The 26,447-nt window shown below is 42.5% G+C and overlaps 1 protein-coding gene across 1 annotated transcript in view; it reads right to left on the minus strand.

The window, feature by feature from the left end:
• The window catches only part of LOC120057345 (bifunctional heparan sulfate N-deacetylase/N-sulfotransferase 1-like), a 104,728-nt gene that overhangs the window by 47,502 nt on the left and 30,779 nt on the right, over positions 1-26,447 (minus strand). The window contains exon 2 of the mRNA XM_039005928.1: positions 23,626-23,808. The gene's annotated coding sequence lies outside the window, so the exon portion shown is untranslated. The remainder of the gene's footprint in view (positions 1-23,625; positions 23,809-26,447) is intronic.

The raw sequence follows: 26,447 nt of genomic DNA on the forward strand, positions 1-26,447 counted from the left end.
TGTAAGGGCTACTTGACCAAGAAGGAGAGCTGCATCAGATGATCTGGCCTCCACAATCACCCGACCTCAACCCAATTGAGATGGTTTGGGATGAGTTGGAAGGCAGAGTGATGGAAAAGCAGGCAACAAGTGCTCAGCATTTGTGGGAACTACTTCAAGACTGTTGGAAAAGCATTCCAGGTGAAGCTGGTTGAGATAATGCGTCATACAAGGTTGTAATTGCTACCAAAGGCGCTTCAAAAAAGTACTGAGTAATGGGTCTGAATACTTATGTAAATGTGATCAGTTTTTATTTTTTAATACATTTGAAAAAAATTCTAAAACACAATTTTTGCTTTGTCATTATGGGTTATTGTGTGTAGATTGATGAGAACCCCCCCACCCCATCCAATTTAATTAATTTTAGAATAAGGCTGTAACGTAACAAAATGTGGCTAAAAGTCAAGGGGTCTACTTTCCAAATGCACTGTATATGCTACCTCTTCCAAATCAAATGAGCTCCAAAAAAAAAAAAGGTGAATATTGTTTTGTGTGACTACTGCGCCAGTGATGAAACGTAAATAGAGACACGTTCTAATTAAGCGAGGCGTCAAAGCGGACAACACGCATGCCTGGCTTCGGTTGGGTCATTATAATTCAAAACAATGCATTCTAAAATAAAATCGCATGCTTGCGTTTGGTGAGTTTAGGCCATAATTCGGCCAGTCCTAACCTCAATCAAAAGTCATAGCAGAGTAAGCAGAAGTGCTCCTTTTTCTCACCTTCATCCTGTCCAACCCTTAGAAGACCATGCATAAAGCAAAGCTAAACGGGTTTACATGCATCTTTTTTGCTGACAAAGTCAGTGGTTCTAGCCCAGGGGTGGGCAATAATTTGGGTCGAGGGCAACATCAAGATTTTGAAATTCAACAACAACATTTTTTGGGGACTGATTTGTTCGTCAAATCCATTTGCGGGCCGTCATTTCCCTTATCCGTATGTAAAACATGCTGACCCTCATCTCCATCCAACATCCTACTCACTGTCTCTGTCAAAAGTATTCCCCTAGGAGCGAAGACCGAGGCAATTACTTAGGGAACAGCAATAGGAACCATTTTGCCATTCTGTGTCCAATTTTTAACTGGCTAAATTGATTCTGGAAACACAACGCCAGAGCTATTACCATAAATCAAGCGAGGACTGGAACATGACTGTCTCAGACAGACACAAATCTACATTGTTCACTTGTTTACAAAAAGTGGGATGTATATTTCTTCCCTAGCCTTCAGAAGAATATTGGGAGGTGATTTACTTTAATTTGTTATTTTGTCAAGTGCATTTTAAAAAATGTTTTATTTTTTTTAATTTTTTGAAATCAGGGATTGTTCCTTTAAAGTTGTATTAACTTCAGTCCGTGATTCCTGTGGGAGTACCCTTGGATGTTGGAGGATCACACAAGGCATACCACGTTACTGGGGATAATTGGAAGCGGTGTGCAAATACTAGAGTGCGTATGAACGGGGTAGCCATTCCGCACCAAGCCCAGATGCTTGGGAGCACCTTCGTCCCCCTTCTTAATTAGGCTGCACAACACGGCAAAAGGCCGCTATTTATAGCTGCTTTAACAACTGACAGATATCACCCAGAGACAGAGGCAGGCTGGGGAAACGCACAAATCTTACCTTTATTAGAGGACACTGGCACTTTTTTTGCTATGGTCTCTGAATTTTGAGAGAGATTCAGGCTACGGTCATCGGAGTTGTGGCAAGTCACACCTAAAATCTTATTTTCAGAGTGGTTGGGAGGATACAAAGTCTATCTGCCTTTGTTAACCAATGACAAGACTGCACTATACAGTATGCAGTGGCACTTCTACACACCCGGCCCAGTATGAGATAAAGGCCTTTAAATGGTTAATTCATAATCCCTATAATGACATCCTAGACATTGCTGTGCCCTTGACCCGTCTGGATTACAACACACAACAACTCATTAAACAGCTTCTATCTGGCTGAGACCAGCCAGCCAGCCGTCTGAGTGATGCCAGGTAAGGCCCCCCAGAGGACGATGTATACACACACACAAAACAAAACTTATCCTGATCCCATAGCTTTACATCCTGCTCTATTGATTGGAACCAACTGCACAAATAGCACACGCATACATGCCTTTTCTTTACCCATGTCGGGGTGGTTTGTTTAAATAAGCCTAAGGGAGCCATCTGTTCCATTACCAGTGATTAGACCAGGGCTAACATGATTGTTTAAGTCGTCAGCATGCTTCAGTTCGGCTGCCGGCGAACCAAACGAGTGTGCTCGCATACTCCCTTAAGAGAAAAAGCAGCAATAGTACCGTTTGTCCATTTTGAGATGCCGTAGCCAGTATGCACTTCCTCAAAATAGTCAGAATTAATCTAATATGCACGAACTCTATCGAACTGGTTCGGCTGGGAAGCATGCGGACTCCTTAAGTGGATTGCTCGGAGCGTGGGTGTGCAGATAGGGCCGTTACGCGAGACACAACCGGATGACTAAACTAAAACCCTTTTGAGAAACTCAAAACCTCCCCTGGTTCATTTGCCCACTACCTCAGTTAATCATGTTGCTTCCTGAAAGAAAAGACGATCTGAGACAACAGCACTGTGTATTAAATCATGGCAGAGGCTGCAGATCTGTAGGTAACCGCCACCCTGGATCCCTTTCCCCCAAAATCTGAAGATCCGAATCACAATCTGCGGTTTGTTTTTCAAAACCTCTACTTTACGCACCAATTGTTGGGGTCACCCTCCCTTCCCATTTCTGTTAATTTATTAATGATAATTCTTCACGATTTACCAGTGAAACACCCATGTAGCATCTACATACCAACCATTTGATCTCAATCAGTTTCATGGGGATATGCATTTAGATCTAGAGTTAGTGTCGTTTTGAATTATGTACCGTGAGCAAATTCTTTAGCAAATGGTGTTAAACTACAGCATAGCCTACCTGTGTTTAGTTGCAATCGATGCACATATTATGTCTAGTGGAGCAATCCGGAGCCACTCCGTTAAATGAATAGGCTTAACTTTCTACTCTGAACTATTTGTATTGTTTTAATTTCCAGTTAATCAGCTCCCCTCTACCTCAGGAGGCAGCCATCATCAGCTGCAGTTCGATGTGGAATTAAGCTTTGATTTTCCACATTACAGCAAGCTTTTCAGTGGGAGAAGCCAACATACAACCGAGGCCTCTCAGCGATAAGGAACAGGTTTCTGTGGAAAAGGGCTAGGAATGAGCGCAGTCCTGAGAACTCGCCCATGCTAGCTTGGATGTGTGTCCGTTGTAAGGCTAGAAGGTGAGAATTATAGAAAGCATGTTGCTCATCCCACTGCCCCCCCCCCCCCCTCTAAACTTCAGCAGAGAGCCAATTTACTAAATCTATTTTGGTCCCGGCTGGCACCCGCACTTCCTCATTAATCTTAATTTCGGAGAGGTGGAATAACAGACATCACCAGATACTGGTAACCTTGTTAAACCACCATGAAAAACAGCAGACAAATACAAAAACATGTTCCAAGATGACACTCAGTTCATTCTAGAAGAACGTGTGCATTATTTAACCCGGGGCTGGATATTAATATACATTCCATTTGAAAATGAAAAGAGAGGGTGTGTGTGCGCACCCCTATCGAGGGTCCTGCTACAGGAAAACATCCACAGCCCTAGTGTTTGTCAGCTTCCATATCCCCATTAGCTGTAGACAATGAACAGGCAGTGAACAAATGAGAGTGTGAGGAAGTATACTATACTAGGACCAGAAGACAGAGGTTGGTAAAGGTTTAAGAGAAAGGGAAAAATGCTAAGGAATGCCAAGATTGAGACATCAGCTTGTCATGATCCAAGCGTAGAGGAGGCAGTTTACTCCAATGGATTGTAAAAGAAAGCAATAGGATTTGCCTTCCCAGAGACGTATCACGAGCACTACCAATTAAAACGTCAGGAGATCTCACCGCCATTGATCTTTTACAGGAGAAATCTTTTGTTACACCTTCATTGATGCATACAGTGAATTTGGGAAGTATTCAGACCCATTGACTTTTTCCACATTTTGTTACGTTACAGCCTTATTCTAAAATTGATTAAATAAAAAAATCCTCAATCTACACACGATATCTCATAATAACGAACGTATTACAAACAAAAAACAAGAACCTTATTTACATAAGTATTCAGACCCTTTGCTATGAGACTCGAAATTAAGCTCAGATGCATCCTGTTTCCATTGATCATCCTTGAGATGTTTCTACAACTTGATTGGAGTCCACCTGTGGTAAAGTCAATTGATTTAACATGATTTGGAAAAGCACACACCTGTCTATATAAGGTCCCACAGTTGACAGTGCATGTCAGAGCAAAAACCAAGCCATGAGCTCAAACGAATTGTCTGTAGAGCTCCGAGACAGGATTGTATCGAGGCACAGATCTAGGGAAGGGTATCAAAAAATGTCTGCACCATTGAAGGTCCCCGAGAACACAGTGGAAGAATGGAAGAAGTTTGGAACCACCAAGACACTTCCTAGAGCTGGCCGCCCAGCCAAACTGAGCAATCGGGAGAAGGGCCTTGGTCAGGGAGATGACCAAGATCCCGATGGACACTCTGAAAGAGTTCCAGACTTCCTCTGTCGAGATGTGAGAACCTTCCAGAAGGACAACCATCTCTGCAGTACTCCACCAAATCAGGTCTTTATAGTAGAGTGGCCAGACGGAAGCCACTCCTCAGTAAAAGGCACATGACAGCCTGCTTGGAGTTTGCCAAAAGGCACCAAAAGGACTCTCAGGACCATGGGAAACAAGATTCTCTGGTCTGATGAAACCAAGATTGAACTATTTGGCTTGAATGTCAGGCATCACATCTGGAGGAAACCTGGCACCATCCCAACAGTGAAGCACGGTGGTGGCAGCATCATGCCTTGTGGATGTTTTTCAGCGGCAGGGACTGGGAGACTAGTCAGGATCGAGGGAACGATGAACAGAACAAAGTACAGAGAGATCATTTTAACAAAGTCGCTTTAACAAAGTATTGAGTAAAGGGTCTGAATACTTACGTAAATATATTATTTTAGCTTATTTTTTTTTACAAATTTGCAAAAAATTATTTAATCCATTTTAGAATAAGGCTGTAATAAAAAAAATTAAAAAGGACAAAAGTGAAGGGGTCTGAATACTTTTCGAATGCACTGTATGTTTACAGAGTACTGCAGCTGGGGGAAACACACAACTGCAGACAACTCTTAGTCTACCGCTGTATGGAGATAAATATATGGCAGTTTGGCCTCCTTGAAACCTCGGCCCAGTTCTCTGAAAATGCCATCGCACACACCGCCACCCCCTAAAAAAAGTGGCCAATAGCCCTCAAACTGCACCTGTAGATTTGCAACAGTGGAAAACCAAATTTGTGCTGACAAGCACAGCAACACAGATGAATTACGGAGAGTTGAGAGGTTATTAGAATCGGCCCATCTGTGGCATCGGTTCAACAAACACAGACTTAAGAAGCAATTAAATAATCACCAGCTAACAGATGGTAGGCCAAGCAAGCGCTGGCATACCTGCCTGCTTTCTTCTCCGTATTGCTTTAGGTGGTTTGTACACAGTCTGCCCTGACGACATTTACTGACACTCAGAGACAAGGCACCATAGTACACACTGCTCACACAGCCCTGATCATAACCACTTGCCAAAACATGAGCTTCCTCTATAGTCTATACCAGCCGTATTCAACTCTTACCCTACGTGGTTCGGAGCCTGCTGGTTTTCTGTCCTACCTGATAATTAATTGCACCCACCTGGTGTTCCGTGAATAAAGCAGTCCCTGATGAGAGGGGAATACTTTTATTTTATTTTTTAAATGCAGTGGAACTGGCTTCGGAGGTCCAGAGTTGAGTTTGAGGGATCTATACAGCTGCGTTTGTTATCTTAATGGCTGAAAAAAGAAGTGGTGCGCAGCTCAATTTACAGTGGACAATAAGACGGAAAAGGGGCGAGCTGGGCATTATCAACATCCCCAAACAGCTCCCTTGTGGCCCATTGTTTAAGTCTATGGTCGAAGCATTTCGGACCGCTCATCCTCGCTGGCACTTGTAGTCAACAGTGTCCCGTTTGAAACTCATGACCGCGCATTTAGAAATGGAGCAAATGGCAAATGGAACCACAGGCATGGGCTGCACCACTAACCATGTATCATATCCATTAGCAGGGTTCCCTGTGGAGACGACATACCGGTACTTTATTACATACCAGATGCCATACATTCTTAAGGCTGTGGTGAGAGGGGGGTTGTTTCTCCCATAACTCGGTTCTCACCTCCAACCCTCTCTGGCAAAACCTCATGGGGTGGAAGGGCAAATTGAGTGCTTCCTGAACTATCCATTAGGCCAATAATCTTTACACTACTGACTTTGACTTTTGGCGCAGTAAAACCGCAACAAGTCTAGACTGTTTTGTAAAAAAACGGAGGCAAAAAAAAAATGCTCTCACTTTAACGGAGCACGGTCAATAAGAACAAAGTAGGAAAAATAGGGCTGCAAGAGTCGATTGAAGGTGCATAGCGGAAACGTTGGAAACGTGTTGATTGCATTCCAGCCTTTTCTCAGAACTCTGAGCGGGAGATAGACAGCGGTGAGATGTATGATCGCACGTCTTCTTGAAAATCAGCGATGCCGTTCTGAAACACTAGGGATGGCTCGGGCTGCAGCACGCACCTTAAAAACATCCAGATCAATGACACTCACTCGTTGGCTCCTCAAATCAAAAACGCAGGGAGACTGCCGCACCTTATCTCTTCCACTCTATATCCGCTCTTACCATGAGCAAACACACCACAACCAATATCTCCCGCTTTGCTGGGTCCCTTATCTTAATGACTGAGATTGGCTTACAATTGGACAGATCAGATCAAACTCAATAGCTACTACATATTTGGACCCTGAATAAATAATTATGAGTAATTCAGAATGTGCAAACCTTGCCTTGTCAGTAGGCGCAGAGCGAATGGACATTTTACAGCCACTTGTAGTCACCAGTCTATTTCCCTTAACGGAGAACAGCAATGTGCTGTTATACTGAATACTACTAAGTGGCTACTCTACTACTATTTCCTCTCCGATTGTGTGTCCACCATGACATGATAATAAACAAGCCCTAGGTTTTTCAAACTACGTATTTTAGATTTTTTAGGGTGTAGATCAGCTTTAAAATTGCAGATAGATTGTGGCTTCAATCAATGTTGTTATTGTCTGCATAATTTCCAATCCCCCATATTTATTTTGTAAAATATAGAGTACCAGTCAAAAGTTCCAAGGGTTTTTCTTTATTTTGACTATTTTCTACATTGTAAAATAATAGTGAAGACATCAACACTACGAAATAACACATATGGAATCAAGTAGTAACCAAAGTGTAAAACAAATAAAAATATATTTGAGATTTGAGATTCTTCAAAGTTGCCACCCTTTGCCTTGATGACAGCTTTACACACTATTGGCATTCTCTCAACCAGCTTCATGAGGTAGTCACCTGGAATGCATTTCAATTAACAAGTGTGCCTTGTTAAAAGTTCATGTGGAATGTCTTTCCTTCTTATTGCGTTTGAGCCAATCAGTTGTGTTGTGACAAGGTAGGGGTGGTATACAGAAGAGAGCCCTATTTGGTATAAGACCAAGTCCATATTATGGCAAGAACAGCTCAAATAAGCAAAGAAAAATGACAGTCCATCATTACTTGAAGACATGAAGGTTAGTCAAAGAGGAACATTTCAAGAACTTTGAAAGTTTCTTCAAGTGCAGTCGCAAAAACCATTATGCGCTATGAAACTGGCTCTCATGAGGAACACAACAGAAAAGGGAGACCCAGAGTACCTTTGCTGCGGAGGATAAGTCCATAAGAGTTACCAGCCTCAGAAATTGCAGGCCAAATAATTGCTTCAGAGTTCAAGTAACAGACACATCTCAACATCAACTGTTCAGAGGAGACTGTGTGAATCAGGCCTTAAAATGATCAAATTGTTGCAAAGAAACCACTACTAAAAGGACACCAATAAGAAGAGGCTATCTTGGGCCAAGAAACACGACCAATGGACATTAGACCGGTGGAAATCTGTCCTTTGGTCTGATGAGTCCAAATTTGAGAGTTTTGGTTTGAACCGATGTGTCTTTGTGAGACGCAGAGTAGGTGAACGGATGATCTCCGCATGTGTGGTTCTCATCGTGAAACATGGAGGTGGTGGTGTGATGGAGCTTTGCTGGTGACACTGTCTGTGATTTATTTAGAACAAGGCACATTTAACCAGCATGGCTACCACAGCATTTTGCTGCGATGCGCCGCGCCATCCCATCTGGTTTGCACTTAGTGGGACGATCATTTGTTTTCCAACAGGACAATGACCCAAAACACACCTCCATGCTGTGTAATGGCTATTTGACCAAGAAGGAGAGTGATGGAGTGTTGCATCAGATGACCTGGCCTCCACAATTCCCCAACCTCAACCCAATTGAGATGGTTTGGGAGGAGTTGGATCGCAGAGTGAAGGAAAAGCCACCAACAAGTGCTCAGCATATGTTTGAACTCCTTCAAGACTGTTTGAAAAACATTCCTCATGAAACAGATTAGCTCAAACACATTAAGAAGGAAAGAAATTCCACAAATTAACTTTTAAGAAGGCACACCTGTTAATTGAAATGCATCCCAGGTGACTACATCATGAAGCTGGTTGAGAGAATGCCAAGAGTGTGCAAAGCTGTCATCAAGGCAAAGGGTGGCTACTTTGAAGAATCTGAAATATAAAATATATGTTCATTTGTTTAACACTTTTTGGTTACTACATGATTCCATATGTGTCATTTCATAGTTTTGATGTCTTCACTATTATTCTACAACGTAAACCCTTGAATGAGTAGGTGTGTCCAAACTTTTGACTCGTAATGTAAATATAAAATTATATTTTTCTTATTATTTTCCCCTAACCCTACCATCCCTCGTCTAATTGGAGCAAACTAATGAACAACACCTAGGCTTCTACTTCCAGATTATACATACATTTTACAGACACAGGATATTTCACAATAGAGGTTTTCTTTTGGTTCATTTTTAGTCCCATTCTTCACTACGTATTTTGACTACATTCTATTGAAAAATAATGCCAGCTCCCAGAGCAATCCAAAGGATATAAAGGGAGAGAGGGAGAGGGCATTCCGTGCATTATATCTATGGAGTTAAATACTCACAGCGATTAGAGGCCTTGACTGTACAGTGTGGCCTCACTATCAAGTTACACAGGGGATACAAAGTTACACCACTGTTAAGGTTAAGATGACAAGGCGCTGGGACTGGAGAAGTGGGGCGTCAATGCACTTGGGAGCAATTGGCAACATGGCAACAGCATCTCACTAAAATGGGGTCATTTCACCCTGAAGTTCATCCACTTTAGGCCATTACATTCCCCCTGCTCCAATGGTGTCACAGTTGGGGAGAAGAGGAGACGAAGGGTGGAGTGATGGACTCAAAACGCACAGGGAGTCCAGTCTGGTGGGGAGGGAGGGGGGCCTGCAATAACACTCCGGTGGATGAGGCATGTTCAGAGGTAGCTGACTGGAGCACACCACAGGGAGAAGACTAAGTGGAAGAGGGCATTTTCCTCAGAACATAAAAATACTATTTTTTCCACTACACGATCCCCTTTCAGCAGTGGTGTACAAAACGCATTGAAATAGTAATTCTATCCCCCAAAAATTGGAAAACGCAGTCTGTATCCCTTGATACATATTTTATTTATTTAACCAAGTCAGTTAAAAACATATTCTTATTTACAATGACGGCCTACCGGGGAACAGTTGGTTAACTGCCTTGTTCAGGGGCAGAACGACCGTTTTTTACCTTGTCAGCGTGAGAATTCGATCCAGCAACCTTTCGGTTACTGGCCCAACGCTCTAACCACTAGGCTACCTGCCGCCTCAATGAACATCGATATTTTTCCCAAGTCAGTAGATTTGAATTTCTATGAACGTGAACAATACTCTCACGACAACACAATCTGTTGGCATTACAGGAACATGAGAAACACAGACAAATAACATGACTGCTCTTTTTATCCTGAAAGAACGGATACATATATAAAAAAAAAAAACTACAAAATGATTAAGAGAAAACAGGCAATTGTTCAGACATGACAGCTTCAGCCACCAACTTGAGCATATGTGACTAAAGCAGGATTACCACACCAAATATCTTACATAACTACCATATGCACATCGGTCTGTAAAAATAATACCAGACATATAAAATACAACCAAAACGAAATAAAAAGGAGAATAGAAGCCTGGCATGGACCCCGAGCAAGAGTATAGAGGGAGAGCAAGAGAAAGGAGGTGAGAGTGAAAGAGTGGAGAGTCACCTTTACTATTTCATTTGGCTTGGTACAGTGGAAGGCAGGTGAGGGAGGGGTAGTTTAATGTGGCCCCCTCCCCCCCGCCATTGTAATTGCCAGCTTGCAGAGAATTCCTAAACACAACACGCCATTATTAAAAGGGTACAGGCTAGTACTCAGCCATTCAGATAATTGAGTTGAACAGCAGCTGAAGAGAGTGGCGATGGGGTCTTGTTCGAGCAGTGCCGTGGGGGTAGGGGTGGAGGAGGGAGGGGAGGCGATGGAAACATTTCCGCTCTCTCTCTCTCTTTCACAGCATAACCAACGACGTTCATGGACTTGTGTTCCTGCTTTTTCTTCTCCAAGTGCGTTACGGATATGGAACTAACCCTTACGTGTCCGTGTTTGGCTCTGAGCGTACAATAAAATATTAAATGATGTGAAGACTGCCTTAATGCTCGGGGAGCAGAGATGGAACCCGAAGAGCTGGTGATAAAAAGCAGGGCCTTGCAATAGTAGAATTGTCTGTCTCTCTCCGTCGGTGTGTCTGTGTGTCTGTGTGTCTGTGTGTGTGTGTGTGTGTATTCTAAAAGAAAAGGCATGCACACTGAAACAACGTGGAAGACTACCTTTCAGGGTGAAGCAAGCAGGTATTAGGCCAATAAACAGCAGCATCATCTCACTCTCTGAAAGGGGCCCTCCTTTCATCCTCCCTTTCCTGCATTTAGTGCTGAGCGATTAAACAACATTTATTTTATTTTTCATTTTATAAACAAGTAATTGACCGTCATTGGTTGAAACTTTTTTAAATTCCAATTCGTTCAGGGTTTTTCTATGAGCTCAATGTGCAGTTTCTCCAGACATGGCTCTACAGTGCGACCATTTTACTCATATTTGCGGCTTAATATTTTGCTGTGCGACCTGGGAATTTTAATTTAGGTGTACCAGTGAGACTAGAAACATGGATTGTGTGCCATTCAGAGGGTGAATGGGCAAGACAAAGGATTTAAGAGCCTTTGAACGGGGTAGAGTAGTAGGTGCCAGACGCACCGGTTTGTGTCAACTGCAACGCGACTGCAACGCTTCGGAGTTTTTCACACTTGAAGTTTCCCCGTGTGAATCAAGAATGGTCCACCACCCTAAGGACATCCAGCCAACTTGACAACTGTGGGAAGCATTGGAGTCAACATGGGCCAGCATCCCTGTGGAACACTTGATACCTTGTAGAGTCCATGCCCAGACAAATTGAGCCTGTCCTGAGGGCAAAAAGGGGACACACTCAATGTTAGGAAGTTGTTCTTAATGTTTTGTACACTCAGTGATCATGTGACCGAGAGGGAGAGAAAGCAGTTGCTTGACTGCATCGCAATATATCTCTGCCTGAAAATACATGATCTAAGTGATCGTTGGTATTGATTTTGTCAGACGGCATAAGCAGCAGCTCTACGGAGATGAGATGACGACTTGGAATGAAATAATAAAGTCATCAAATAAAACAAATGTAATCTACACAACAACTGTAATATTTTATTAAAGTAATGTGAATAAACTATGGTTAAGCAGTAATGCAGTCATTACCGTCATAGCAGTTCTATTGATTGTTTCATTCTGTGTTACAGAAATCAACTCGCATAATACGTAGGGCATTTAATGTAAACATAATAATCGAAACCAAAGTCTGTGATTATTTTGTAATAATCACACTGAAACAGACCTCAAAAAGCACTAAATCGCTCAGCACTACCTGCATCTCTTTCCAATGGGTAGCCAACCCTTTCTCCAACAAGCTTCAACCACTGTCCACTGGGGAGCTCTGCTGTGCTCTCATTAACAACAGCTAAACCAGCTCTGATGTCTGGGCAGCAAAGCAACCTCTCGTGGAACACATTCAGGTCAAGTTTAAGGACGGCTGGTGGGGACGACATGCGGTCAACTTTGTAACAGGTGCTGCAGCACATACCCTACCTGCAGAAGAACCAGGCCATTCAGAACACAACTGATCAATCAGGGCAAACAAGGGAGAACAGGGATGACATCAAAGGCTGGCCGCCTGGGGCGAGGTAGAGGGCACAGCAGACCAACACACACACACGCCCAGCACAGAGACCATCTGCCAGCTCGCGGTCTGTCGAGGGGGCATGGATCTAAAGAGCGCCACACCAGACTGCTGGCGATGCTCAGAATAACCTGCTTAAAGGCTTTTTTTGTTGTTTGCCTCCCTGCTGATCTCTCAAAAAACCCTAACCAAGTGTCATTGCGTCCAGTGTCAAAGACGCTAATATTTTGAAGAGACCCTATTGACTGTATTCTCTTTAATTATGTTCCAAAGCTGCATGGCTGTGATTTAGCTCCATCCTACTACTCAAACGAACACAACTCCATCCAAGAGTGAGCCTGGCGGTGCTAAGTCGGAGCCGAATACATGCCTATTCCAAATCAAATTATATTTGTCACATGCTCCGGATACAGAGAAATGCTTACTTACAAGCCCTTAACCAACAATGCAGTTAACCAGGATGCTCTCGATGGTGCAGCTGTAAAACTTTGAGGATCTGAGGACCCATGCCAAATCTTTTCAATCTCCTGAGGGGAAATAGGTTTTGTCGTGCCCTCTTCAAGACTGTCTTGGTGTGCTTGGACCATGTTAATTTGTTGGTGATGTGGACGTCAAGGAACTTGACGCTCTCAACCTGCTCCACTCCAGCCCCGTCGATGAGAATGGGGGCGTGTTCAGTCCTCCTTTTACTGTAGTCCACAATCATCTCCTTTGTCTTGATCACATTAGGCGAGAGGTTGTTGTCCTGGCACCACACGGCCAGGTCTCTGACCTCCTCCCTATAGGCGGTGTGTTGTGTCAAACTTAATGTTGTGTTGGAGTCATGCCTGGCCGTGCAGTCATGAGTGAACAGGGAGTACAGTAGGGGACTGAGCACGCACCCCTGACACGGAACCCAAACCGGCACCATCGCGCATAAATGTATTTTGTCCCCCCACACCAAACGCGATCACGACACGCAGGTTAAAATATCAAAACAAACTCTGAACCAACTATATTAATTTGGGGACAGGTCAAAAACCATTAAACATTTATGGCAATTTAGCTAGCTAGCTTACACTTGCTAGCTAATTTGTCCTATTTAGCTAGCTTGCTGTTGCTAGCTAATTTGTCCTGGGATATAAACATTGAGTTGTTATTTTACCTGAAATGCACAAGGTCCTCTACTTCACCAATTAATCCACACATAAAACGGTCAACCGAATCGTTTCTAGTCATCTCTCATCCTTCAGCCTATTTCAAGTTTTCATAACAAATCGGAAATCTATATTTTTGGACACTGATTTGGCCAATTATTATTTTTTTTTTTTACACCTTTATTTAACTAGGCAAGTCAGTTAAGAACACATTCTTATTTTCAATGACGGCCTAGGAACGGTGGGTTAACTGCCTTGTTCAGGGGCAGAACGACAGATTTTTACCTTGTCAGCTCAGGGATTCAATCTTGCAACCTTACGGTTAACTAGTCCAATGCTCTAACCACCTGCCTCACAAGGAGCCCGCTTGTTACGCGAATGCAGTAAGAAGCCAAGGTAAGTTGCTAGCTAGCATTAAACTTATCTTATAAAAAACAATCAATCAATCATAATCACTATTACTAGTTTATCAAGCGTGTCCTGCGTTGCATATAAATCGATGCAGTGCGCATTCGCGAAAAAGGAATGCCTTTCTTAAAATCAATACACAGGAGTATATATTTTTAAACCTGCATATTTAGCTAAAAGAAATCCAGGTTAGCAGGCAATATTAACCAGGTGAAATTGTGTCACTTCTCTTGCGGTCATTGCACGCAGAGTCAGGGTATATGCAACAGTTCGGGCCACCTGGCTCGTTGCGAACTAATTTGCCAGAATGTCACGTAATTATGACATAACATTCAAGGTTGTGCAATGTAACCGGAATATTTAGACTTATGGATGCCACCCGTTACATAAAATACAGAACGGTTCCGTATTTCACTGAAAGAATAAACGTTTTGTTTTCGAGATGATAGGTAATTAATATGGTTGAATCCGGACACTAACACGGAACCCAAACCGGTTGCGCGCGTGCGCTATCGTGCATAAATTAATTTTGCCCCCCCCACACCAAACGCGATCACGACACGCAGGTTAAAATATCAAAACAAACTCTGAACCAATGACAATTTGGGGACAGGTTGAAAAGCATTAAACATGTATGGCAATTTAGCTAGTTAGCTTGCACTTGCTAACTAACGTTAATTTGTCCTATTTAGCTAGCTTGCTGTTGCTAGCTAATTTGTCCTGGGATATAAACATTGAGTTGTTATTTTACCTGAAATGCACAAGGACCTCTACTCCGACAATTAATCCACACATAAAACGGCCAACCGAATCGTTTCTAGTCATCTCTCCTCCTTCCAGGCTTTTTCATCGTTTAACTTATATGGTGATCGCATCTAAACTTTCATTGTATTACCACGACTACTGGCAAAACAGTTCGTCTTTCAAACACCCACGTGGGTATAACCAATGAGGAGATGGCACGTGGGTACCTGCTTCTATAAACCGATGAGGAGATGGGATAGGCAGGACTTGCAGCGCGATCTGCGTCAGAAATAGGAATGAGTTCTATTTTAGCCCTTGGTGTCGCAGACGCTCGTTGGCGCGCGCGAGCAGTGTGGGTGCAATAATTAAATAACATGGATTTCGAAATGTATTTTGCGACGCTCGCGCACGCGACGTGTCCGGTCTGGTCAGCATGTAAGGCTCGTATTTCTGTGTGTTATGTTATAATTAAGTCTATGATTTGATAGAGCAGTCTGACTGAGCGATGGTAGGCACCAGCAAGCTCGTAAGCATTCATTCAAACAGCACTTTCGTGCGTTTTGCCAGCAGCTGTCGCTGTGCTTCAAGCATTGCGCTGTTTATGACTTCAAGCCTATCAACTCCTGAGATTAGGCTGGTGTAACCGATGTGAAATGGCTAGCTAGTTAGCGGGGTGCTCGCTAATAGCGTTTCAAACGTCACTCGCTCTGAGACTTGGAGTAGTTGTTCCCCTTGCTCTGCATGGGTAACGCTGCTTCGAGGGTGGCTGTTGTCGATGTGTTCCTGGTTCGAGCCCAGGTAGCGGCGAGGAGAGGGATGGAAGCTATATTGTTACACTGGCAATACTAAAGTGCCTATAAGAACATCCAATAGTCAAAGGTATATGAAATACAAATCCTAGAGAGAGAAATAGTCCTATAATAACTACAACCTAAAACTTCTTACCTGGGAATATTGAAGACTCATGTTAAAAGGAACCACCAGCTTTCATATGTTCTCATGTTCTGAGCAAGGAACTTAAACGTTAGCTTTCTTACATGGCACATATTGCACTTTTACTTTCTTCCCCAACACTTTGTCTTTGCATTATTTAAACCAAATTGAACATTGAACACGTTTCATTATTTATGAGGCTAAATTGATTTTATTGATGTATTATATTAAGTTAAAATAAGGGTTCATTCAGTATTGTTGTAATTGTCATTATTACAAATAAATGTAAAAAACATATTTAAAGAAATGAAAACATTTAAAATCGGCATCGGCTTTTTTTGGTCCTCCAATAATCAGTATCGGTGTTGAAAAATCATAAAATCGGTCGACCTCTATTACATACCCTTATCACCTGGGGGCAGCCCGCCAGGAAGTCCAGGATCCAGTTGCAGAGGGAGGTGTTTAGTCCAAGCGTCCTTAGCTTAGTGATTTAGTATTTCCCCAACACATTCTGATACACTACAGCTATTTGGTGTGGAAGACAGTTCAATGATTCTATATGACACATGGACATTTAGGATAGTTATTGGAAAACATGGTTATCACGATGTGCTCCCACTCAATCAAGCGTTTACGTATTCTGTGTGAGTATAGGCCCATTTTCAGGGGTAAAGCCAAAGGCAAGTAAAAAACTCACACTAGAGTGCTGCTGCTGACCTCTTGTCTCCTCAGCTCTATCGAGCCTTTCTACCCGTAAATGCCAACCTTCTGACTGGCTTGTCAGTATGAACTATCACACTGGCCTCTGCAGTTTAGTGCCACCTGGGTCCCATCAGTTTAGTGGATGTCCTCGGCATCTTTTCTCCTGTGTGAGCATTTGTGTTTTTAAACTCCCCCCTGAGGGTTAGAAAGCTCTGAGCTGGTGGTTTGGAACGAGGCCCGAGAGCCACAGGTACTGAGTCAGGGAAAGGGACTGAGGCTAGGCGCCCAGGCTACGGCCAGACAGACAGCAGCCGTCAGTTCCCCTGCTCTGGGCCAAGTCCAAAGAATCGCCTTTTAAAATGTTCATGGATTGTAGGCCGGGTGAAAGAATGAGTGAAAACAAAGAGTGTAGAAGATGTACCATGTCTATTTGGATATGCATTTAGCCCATGCATCGGTAGTTGTTTGCTCGCATATGTTTTTCTGAGAGACTGCTCATTCATTATTCATGTGCAATCATGATAGCGACGGCCTCAGAAGTTTTTATGACTGGAAAACAAGTCTCCACACTCGAGTCAACTAAGCACATCTCTATCTGCAGCTATTCTATGGCGGAGTAGGTGAGATTTGCCTGTGCCGACTACGGAGTTACTGGTCCACTTATGATCAAAGGACCTCAAGAGGTCTTGAATATGCCTCATCTGACAAAGTTCTGTCTGTCCAGACTGGCTAATCTCCAGCCTGAAGAAGCCCTGCAGGATCCGGCAGTGTTGCGAGTTAATCCCGGCACAGCAACCGGCTCCAGGAGATGCCTTTCTCTCACATTAATTATTCAAACCTGCCAATTGCTTTCAATTATTCATGGAAGTTCATAATTCATCCTCCTCCATCACTTCCCTATAGAAGGTGAAGAACATTTCAAGTTGGTGAGAGAGACATTTTGTCTATGAGCCAAAATGCAATTTATTTCATTAATGCAGTACACATGAATAGTCAAAGAACTTACCTGTGGTGTCGTACAACAATAACTTTGTATTTGTTAACACCAGACATTTTGAAATTGTGTTCCTAAGAGGATATGAATAGACTGGGTAATACGTCAACCCAACAACAGGCTACTATTAAATAAAAGCAACATCTCTTTGAGAACTAATAAACTCAAAACAGCTAGATCAGGGATGGGCAACAATTGATGGGGGTGGAGGCCACGGGAAAAAATCATGGGGGGGGGTGGGGCCGCAATTGCTCGCGGGTCTGCATACCCACATCCATACCCACACATGCAGTCAGAGCCAGCCCTAGCCTTTTGGGGGCCCCAAGGAAAATGTGATTTTTTTAGAGTGAATTTCCTACAATTCTACACATGTTTACATTTTGCAGTTTTAAAGCAAGTTCGCTGCAAATCTACACATTTTGCCATATGGCGGTGATAAGATTTCACAATTTTATAATTTATTGTAATTCGATGCATTTTGCCATGGGGCTGAGAGAAAAATTAGCAGTTTTACAGCAAATTTTCTGAACTTCTACACATTTTGCTAAAGGATGGAGAGAAATGCTTGCCGTTTTTAATATGATATGACTGATAGTGACAAAAAAATCTAATAAGGGCACCCCTGATTGGTAAGTTGACCATGATTACTAAAAGTTTAGATAGCTGGTCGTAGTGCTTAATTTGAGCTGGAACCTGACGGAACAGAAACCGGCACCTCAATTTTGAACCGTTTTGTTCCGGAACCCATTTGCCAGGATCTAGTACCTCTCTTAGCATGAAAGATATGTTTCACTTGTTTGCAATGTAAAAATTATAATGAAATCAGAGTTAATTAAAGTTACCTCCTAAAAAAATACAATGTGAAAACATGCCTGATATTCCTAGAATTGATTTGTGTTAGACTTGGCCCGAGTTTATGGTTTGCACAACATTGTGGTTTTGAGAGAAAGAGAAGTGTGCTTGTATCTAAGAGAACTAGAATGAGACTCACGTTCTATGATCTCGCTCCCTCTCTCTGGTCTGACAGACATGAGCCTGAAACTGTCATCTCACCAGCGTTGCACTTCATCATTTATTTCCTTATAGAATCATGACCGCGGGAAGTGTGCTGGAGGTGCCGCAGCACCCCAGATATATTGAAATACATTTGCCAAAGTTATAGAATTACTGTGGTCTGTTCAGATATAAATGAAATAGTTCAGAATTCTACACCAGGTGTAGGACTATAATTTAGCCACAGTATATCAATAACTTATTTTTCTAAAATTGCCTAGTTGTGGACTGTGTGTAGCTCAATCACAAGGCATGGCTACAGATGTGTGCATCAAATCTGTCAGTGAACTCAAAACAGGCATTTCACAATATTTCAAATACAATCGCAGGGGTAACAGGTTGGAAAGCAAATGGATTCTGCTGAAAAGAGAAAACTAATTCTGTCTATAACAGGCCTTGAATTTCCCAGGGGCATCGACGGCCATGTCCATCAATGTCCCCTTGTGACCGTAATACCCCCTAAACAAAAATCTATGCCTTGTGCCGAATAATAATAATTATATGCAAATGTATTCAAAATTCGAATCAAACACTTCATGAGAGCCCATGAGCTCATGTTACGTAACATTTCTAAAGGCTATGCAATTGTGGTAGAAAACAGAGTGATGGCCTCTACTAAATAGAGGAGGATCTCATCAGCTTTCTATAGGCTAGGCCTAATATAATTTATTTTTTAAACTTTCCTAATATTAAGCACATTGCTTATATTTCCAGCAGGAGAAAACACTACCTGGATGGCATGAAAATGAACCACGGGAAAAGCGTCCTCCATTCGCTATTTAAGTGCATAGATGACATGTATTTGCTAACCCTGTTGTTTCGATACAGGTGCATGATAATGGTCCATTTAAAATCATAACAAATGTCACACATTTTATTTAGTATATGTAAAGATTAAATCAAGAATAGTCTGATGGGTGACAATATTAGTATATCATTCACAATTGATAGGCTATCACTTGATAGTATATAATGAATGATGACCAGCATAAGAAACAATGTCATTTTTTTGCGACTTGTACGAATCATACTCGCACACCTCATGTAGCCTAGCCCATAGGCCTATATGTTTTGATTAGGTTTGAATCACAACTAAAGTGGACAAATAACTTCTTAAAATTAAGCACTTTATCCGCTTTACGCTTTTCACCATAAAATGCACCTTTAAAATAAAAGCATTACATGCATAATTGCATTTGCAGTCACTTTTGATAATGGTGTTTTCCGCTAATGGAACATTTGCTCTTATAGCCTATAACCATGTGCGCATTGCTGCGCTTATAATGTGAAGAAATAGCCTAAAGGTTAATCAACATTTTAAGCTAAAAGTTCTGATCTGTAGCAGCAGCCACATTGCATCAAAACGTTTTTTTTTATGCTAGTGGTTGTATTAATTTGGGATCTATCGCATCCCACAACTGTCCCAGGCTGTTTGGAATATTTATTTCTCGCACAGAATAGGTCGACTTTTGTACTATGGGGATAGTAGATTGTTGCTGTTTGTTAGGCCTACTCATCTTGTTGGCTGACAAGTACATGTGAACAGTGCATCCTATATCTTCAATATGCACCTCGGAATTGGATAAGGACGCGCACAGTTGCGTCCCCGATGTGTCGGTCTTCACTTGTAGCCTGTGAGAGAGACCCGAACACGTGATGGAGAGACGCTTCGAATTGTGCAGCACACTCAGGGAGAAGGGCACAATGCAGCTCTCCTGGGCGCAAAAGTCATGGATTTTTTTAGGGTGCATTACGGCCACAAAGGGGATGCTGGCTTGAAATTCGAGGCATTATCAAGTGCTTGTCAAATTGTGAATGGAGACTACTGGTGTATACAGCCTGCGCAAAAAACAAAGCCGACCTCATGCCTTTCAAGTGAGTTTTTTCAAAATCATCAGTAGTCTCACCATGTAATCTTACAATGTACTAAAAATCAAAACATACAGCCCAACGTTTGTAAAACTACTAAAGTTACAGTAATAATTAAGCAGATAGGCATACCCATTTCTTTGTTAACAGCTCAACACAGAATAGCCGCATGATAGATCCCAAATTAATACAACCACTGTAGGCTACAATTTAAAACAAAAACAAAAAAAGCAATGAGGCTGATGTTTAGATCATAAGGTTTAGCTTACATTATAAGTGCAGCAATGCGCACACGGCAGTAGGCTAACTGCAATAATCAGAAAAACACTGTTCTCAAAAGCGCACCACAAATGCTTGGTTTCATTTGACAGATTTAAAAAAAATCCTTTAGAGATTTTGAAAGACGGAAAATGTCATTTCTATTTTACCCTGTTTATCATAAGTGTTGGGGGGAAAAGAAACTGTCAATAATCAACTGACTGGCTTTCTTGAGGTCTAAAGTATTCTCTCTGGTATGCAATCTGGTTTCCGCTCAGGTTATGGATGTGTCACTGCAACCTTAAAAAGGTCCTCAATGATGTCACCATTGCCTTTTCTTCTAAGCAATGTTGTGCTGCTATTTTTATTGACTTTGCCAAAGCTTCTGATACAGTAGACCATACCATTCTTGTGGGCCGGCAAAGAAGTATTGGTGTTTCTGAGGGGTCTTTGGCCTGGTTTGCTAACTACCTCTCTCAAAGAGTGCAGTGTATAAAGTCAGAACATCAGCCACTGCCGGTCACCAAGGGAGTACCCCAAGGCTCCATCCTAGGCCCCACTCTCTTCTCAATTTACATCAACAACATAGCTCAGGCAATAGGAAGCTCTTTCATCCATTTATATGCAAATGATACAGTCTTATACTCAGCTGGCTCCTCCCTGGATTTTGTGTTAAAGGCTCTACAAAAAAAGCTTTCTTTGTGTTCAGCAAGCTTTCTCTGCCCATAACCTTGTTCTGAACACCTCCAAAACAAAGGTCATGTGGTTTGGCAAGAATGCCCCTCTCCCCACCAGTGTGATTACTACCTCTGAGGGTTTAGAGCTTGAGGTAGTCACCTCATACAAGTACTTGGGAGTATGGCTAGAGGGTACACTGTCCTTCTCTCATCACATAGCAGAACTGCAGGCTAAGGTTAAATCATTGACTTGGTTTACTCTATCGTTAATCACTCCTCTTTCCCCCCAGCTGCCAAACTAACCCTGATTCAGATGACCTACCCATGCTAGATTACGGAGACGTCATTTATAGATCGGCAGGTAAGGGTGCTCTCGAGCCGCTAGATGTTCTTTACCATTCGGCCATCAGATTTGCCACCAATGCTCCTTATTGAACACATCACTGCACTCTATACTACTCTGTAAACTGGTCATCTCTGTACACCCGTCGCGGGAACCCATGGTTGATGCTTATTTATAAAAACCTCTTAGGCCTCACTCCCTATCTGAGATACCTACTGCAGCCTTCATCCTCCACATACAACACCCGTTCTGCCAGTCACATTCTGTTAAAGGTCCCCAAAGCACACCCAGGGATGTTTCAGTTCGCTGCAGCTAGTGACTTGAACGAGCTGCAACAAACACTAAACTGGATGTGACTCATCTAAATCTCTTCATTCAAAGACTCAATCACGGACAGCCGGCTGCGACAGAGCCTGGACTCGAACCCAGAATCTCTAGTGGCACAGCTAGCACTGTAGTGCCTTAGACCACTGCACCACTCGGGAGGCCCCAATCATGGACACGCTTCTCGACAGTTGTGGCTGCTTTGCGTGATGTATTGTTGTCTCTACCGTCTTGCCCTTTGTGTTGTTGTCTGTGCCCAATAATGTTCGTACCATGTTTTGTGCTGCTACCATAATGTGCTGCTTCCATATTGTTCTGCTACCATGCTGTGTTGTCATATGTTGCTGCCATACTATGTTGTCGTCTTAGGTCTCTATGTAGTGTTAATTGTTAATCCCAGCCCCCGTCCCCACAGGAGGCCTTTTGGTGGGCCGTCATTGTAAATAAGAATCTGTTCTTAACCGACTTGTCTAGATAAATAAGGGTTAAATAAAAAAAACGATTACATTTTTTTTTTTTTTAAATCACCGTTGAGTGAGTCAGTGAAACCGGAATGCTTTTTTAGGACTATAATTTCCTCCTCCCACAAGTTGGCCATCCCTGAGCTAGACAGACCAATCAATACCTTGGCAATGGTCCAAATGGACAAGGGTCTTTTGACCGCTCTATTTTAGTTATCCTTTTGCCCAAGTCCAATATTACATTTGCACTCGAAACCCAATACTCTATTTCCTGCATTTGATGCTATCCAATAGTGTGAACTGCTTCTCCAAGTTGACGGGATCTTTTGTGTAAACGTACCAAGATCAAGACCAAGGTTAGAATGCCTGTGAACAAGCTGCTACTAGCATTCCACTGGTACACAACTCCAGCCCAAATGGCAAGTGATGGGTACAGGCACTTCCACCTCCCACTTAAGCACTGGGTGCGTTGTCTTATTAGTGGAGGGAGGCCTAGATCTGCCACATCTGCCATTCAAACAAATCATTCTCAGAGAGGGTTTGGTAAATGCAAAGCTTTGAGCTTTTGAATCATGGTGTCCAGGGTTGGAAATGAACACCGATCATCTGCCAAATGCGGGTAGATTTTGTCATTGGCGGGTAAGAATGCCTATTTCACCAGCCACACTGGCGGGTGGTCACACAGCATTGAGGGAACAGTGTTTTTTAAATCCAAAGCCCATATGTAGAAGTTGGTCAAATTGACAAGAAAGGCTACTAAAGTGTGACTTTGTCTTTGTGTTTTCTTTGGCCAGTTACATCGTTTTGTTCACGTTAGGCTGTTTTTCAATGTTAGTTCGAGTTTGCTGCAACTTTCTGCTGCTAGGAAGACAAGATTGTTTTTTACATCCCAGAAAAGGGAGTGCCCAAGTTAAGACGATTACAGCCCATCCCTTAAAGGGGCAGTGGAATGTTTTGGTCTCACCTAATGATTGTGCTTGATTGAGCATGGATCACTCTGCAAAACTTTAATTCACTAACTTTTAGTCATCGTTCTCCTAGATTTGCGTGCTTCTACATTTCTACTTAGGAACACATCATGTACTCATTGTACAAAAATCCCTTAGTCCATTAGTTTCTCCATGACACCCTGATTCCCATTGAACTGATCTCAGGATGAAACTAAGCCTTGTCTGAGGCCAGAGTGGCCCATAGGGCAGGACCCTCTCTCCTGTTTACCTAGAGTGAGGGAGCTTGATGTAGCCTACACCCCCTGGACAGGACACTAGTCAGGATGAAAGTTCTTACCCTTTTCCAAACAGTGGAGTGAGTGTAGGGGTATCTTCCCTAGAAGTCCCCAGCCACAGTGCAGTGGTACTCTGTCTTCTGGAAGAGCATCAGATATAAAAGACGCTTCAAGTCAAGTTAGGGGACCCTGGTGCACTTGGTGATGTGGACTAATGTTCCTCCGGGACGCACCACAGTCAGGCACTAAGAGGAAAAACACAAGGAGAAGACATTCATTAAAATGAAATATAATATATAAACAATAATAATAATAATATAAGCCATTTAGCAGACACTTTCATCGAAAGCGATTTACATGCATGGTTCTCTTTTTTTGTCCCGGGAATCAATCCCACTATCTTGGCATTGCAAGCGGCCCGCTCTACCTAACTGAGCTACAGAGGACCGCCCTTGGAACGCATGTAGCCTACGCATGAGAAGAGTCTGTATGGGGGATGCAGAGCAACATTGGTTTAAGAGTAGGGGGGGAAAAAAGCTCCATTGCAGATAATTATGACATAGGAGGGGTTACACATCAACAGTCATGTGGGTTGGGACAACACGGCATAGCTTGTATCAGATGTAACTATATTGTTGTCGCTTTCATGAAAATACTTATCAAGCGGACCTACATTCAAGACAACTGAAAAACACATTTGATTGCACTGGTATATACCAAAGTGATTATCATTGTCAATATTAACACTGTACAGCGTCCTGCAAATCAACCCTGCTGATATGGTGTTCTCTACGGTTTAATAAACCCCCTGGCTTAAGATAGAGGAAAGAGTACCGTTTTAAACAGCAGTTCCAGCAGCCGTCAGATTACAATTGGGTCTACTCAAATCGCTCTGTCTTCTGTGCATACCAGCGCAATAACAAGAATCAAAGCGGAATCGGGAATAAGGCAGTGTTAATTTTGCTGTTTATTTTTTAATTTTTTATGTAGTCTAATCTTAGTCATTTTGACCCAAAAATATGTCTTAGTCACATTTTTGTTATTTGAATAATGATTTAGTCTAGTTAGTGTCAAAACGATGAAAGAAAGTTGGCCATTTTAGTAAACTAAATGCCATTTAATGAGTCACATTTTTATTGCCTCAGGAACATATAGTAAACATAAATCACTGAGTTCCATGTGCACAAACATACATAGCCTAGTCCTCCCCAAAAGACTTCTTGACAGGCTCCAGACTAACATTTTCCCCTGGTGTCACTAAATTTCAGTTGGTGGCACCAGCCCATGATTTGGTCACACCAACTTTTTTCCCACGGCGTCACACAATAGAAAACATTTGTGATCGTTCACCTTATAAAGTCATTCACAGTGCTTTAGATTGTACAAGAAATAAGCTGTTTCATCCAACATGCATGACTCAACATATTTCGATGTGCAACCGAATCCAGTGGTTGCCATGAATTGTGGGTTGACAATAGGGCATTGTTATTATATTTGACTGTTGAAATAAGGCTCCAGAATTTTCTAAATTTTGTTGTTCAATAGTGATGAATTTGACTACATCTTTATGTGCAGTAATATCATAGGCAAAGTTATTTTTGTGGCCAATTCACCACGAGGAAGTGAAAACTCGAAATACATTAGCTAGATCGCTAACCCTAAATATAATACCCACTGCTAGTAATCATGTCTTAATTGAATTTAACAGTACATTTAAATGGCCAACGTAGCAGTTGTAGCTTGCTAATCTGTGCAACCGCAATGGCCGATGTGCAATTGCGCATTTCGTATCTTAAAGCCGTATCAAATATCTTGGTTTTAAAAATAGTTGCTATTGAGACGCTCAATATTAAGAAATGACAAACAGAAAGTATACACCCATAGAAAACTGAGAACAGTGTCTTCCAAAGACGTGCATTTCCCGCAATTGGATTTTGAAATGTTATAGAATCAGAAGCCTTTTTTCTCTCTCTCCAGAGTGCACATCAAGCAGATTGCTCATCACAGCAGCAGGCCCCAGCGAAACAGGCCCAGGGGCTAGACAGACACTTTCATTAAAGGAATCATGGGGATAATGCACTTTAAATGCTAGACCAAATCATGGTTTCAGCCTCGCCCCAAAAACCAAGACGTTTCGAAACTTTTCAGTGTACTCGCACAGCCATGTCAAAAGGGTCATAGTCAAAGTTCTGTCATAAGTAGTGGTCTGAGAGTGCTAGCTAGTAGTTTGCTGGAACCTATCAATCTGATATTATCTCAACATATATACCAAGTGTACAAAACATTAAGAACACCTTAATAACATTGAGTTGCACCTCCCCCCCTTTCGAGCTTAGAATAACCTAAATTCGTCTAGGCATGGACTCTTCAAGGTGTCGGAAGCTTTCCACAGGTATAATGGCCCATGTTGACTCCAATGAGTACCACAGTTGTGTCACGTTCGCTGGTTGTCCTTTGGGTAGTGGACCATTCTTTATACACACAAGAAACTGTTGAGCGTGATAAACCCAGAAGCGTTGCAGGTCTTGACACAAACCGGTGCTTGACTACCACCCTCTGAATGGCACACATTCACAAAACACATTTTATTTGTCACATGCGGCAAATACAACAGATGTAGACCTTAGTAAAATGCTTACTTACAAGCCTTAACCAACAATGCTTTAAGAAGTTAAGAGGCCTCCCGAGTGGCGCAGTGGTCTGAGACACTGCATCGCAGTTGGTAGCTAGAGATCCTGGTTCGAGTCCAGGCTGTCGCAGCCGGCCGCGACCGGGAGACCTATGGGGCAGCGCACAATTGTCCCAGCAGCGTCCGGGTTGGGGGAGGGTTTGGCCGGCAGGGTTGTCCTTGTCCCATCGTGCTCTAGCATCTCCTGTGGCGGGC

This window comes from Salvelinus namaycush, chromosome 12 (genome assembly GCF_016432855.1).
Source record: "Salvelinus namaycush isolate Seneca chromosome 12, SaNama_1.0, whole genome shotgun sequence".
Classification (NCBI taxonomy): Eukaryota; Metazoa; Chordata; class Actinopteri; order Salmoniformes; family Salmonidae; genus Salvelinus; species Salvelinus namaycush.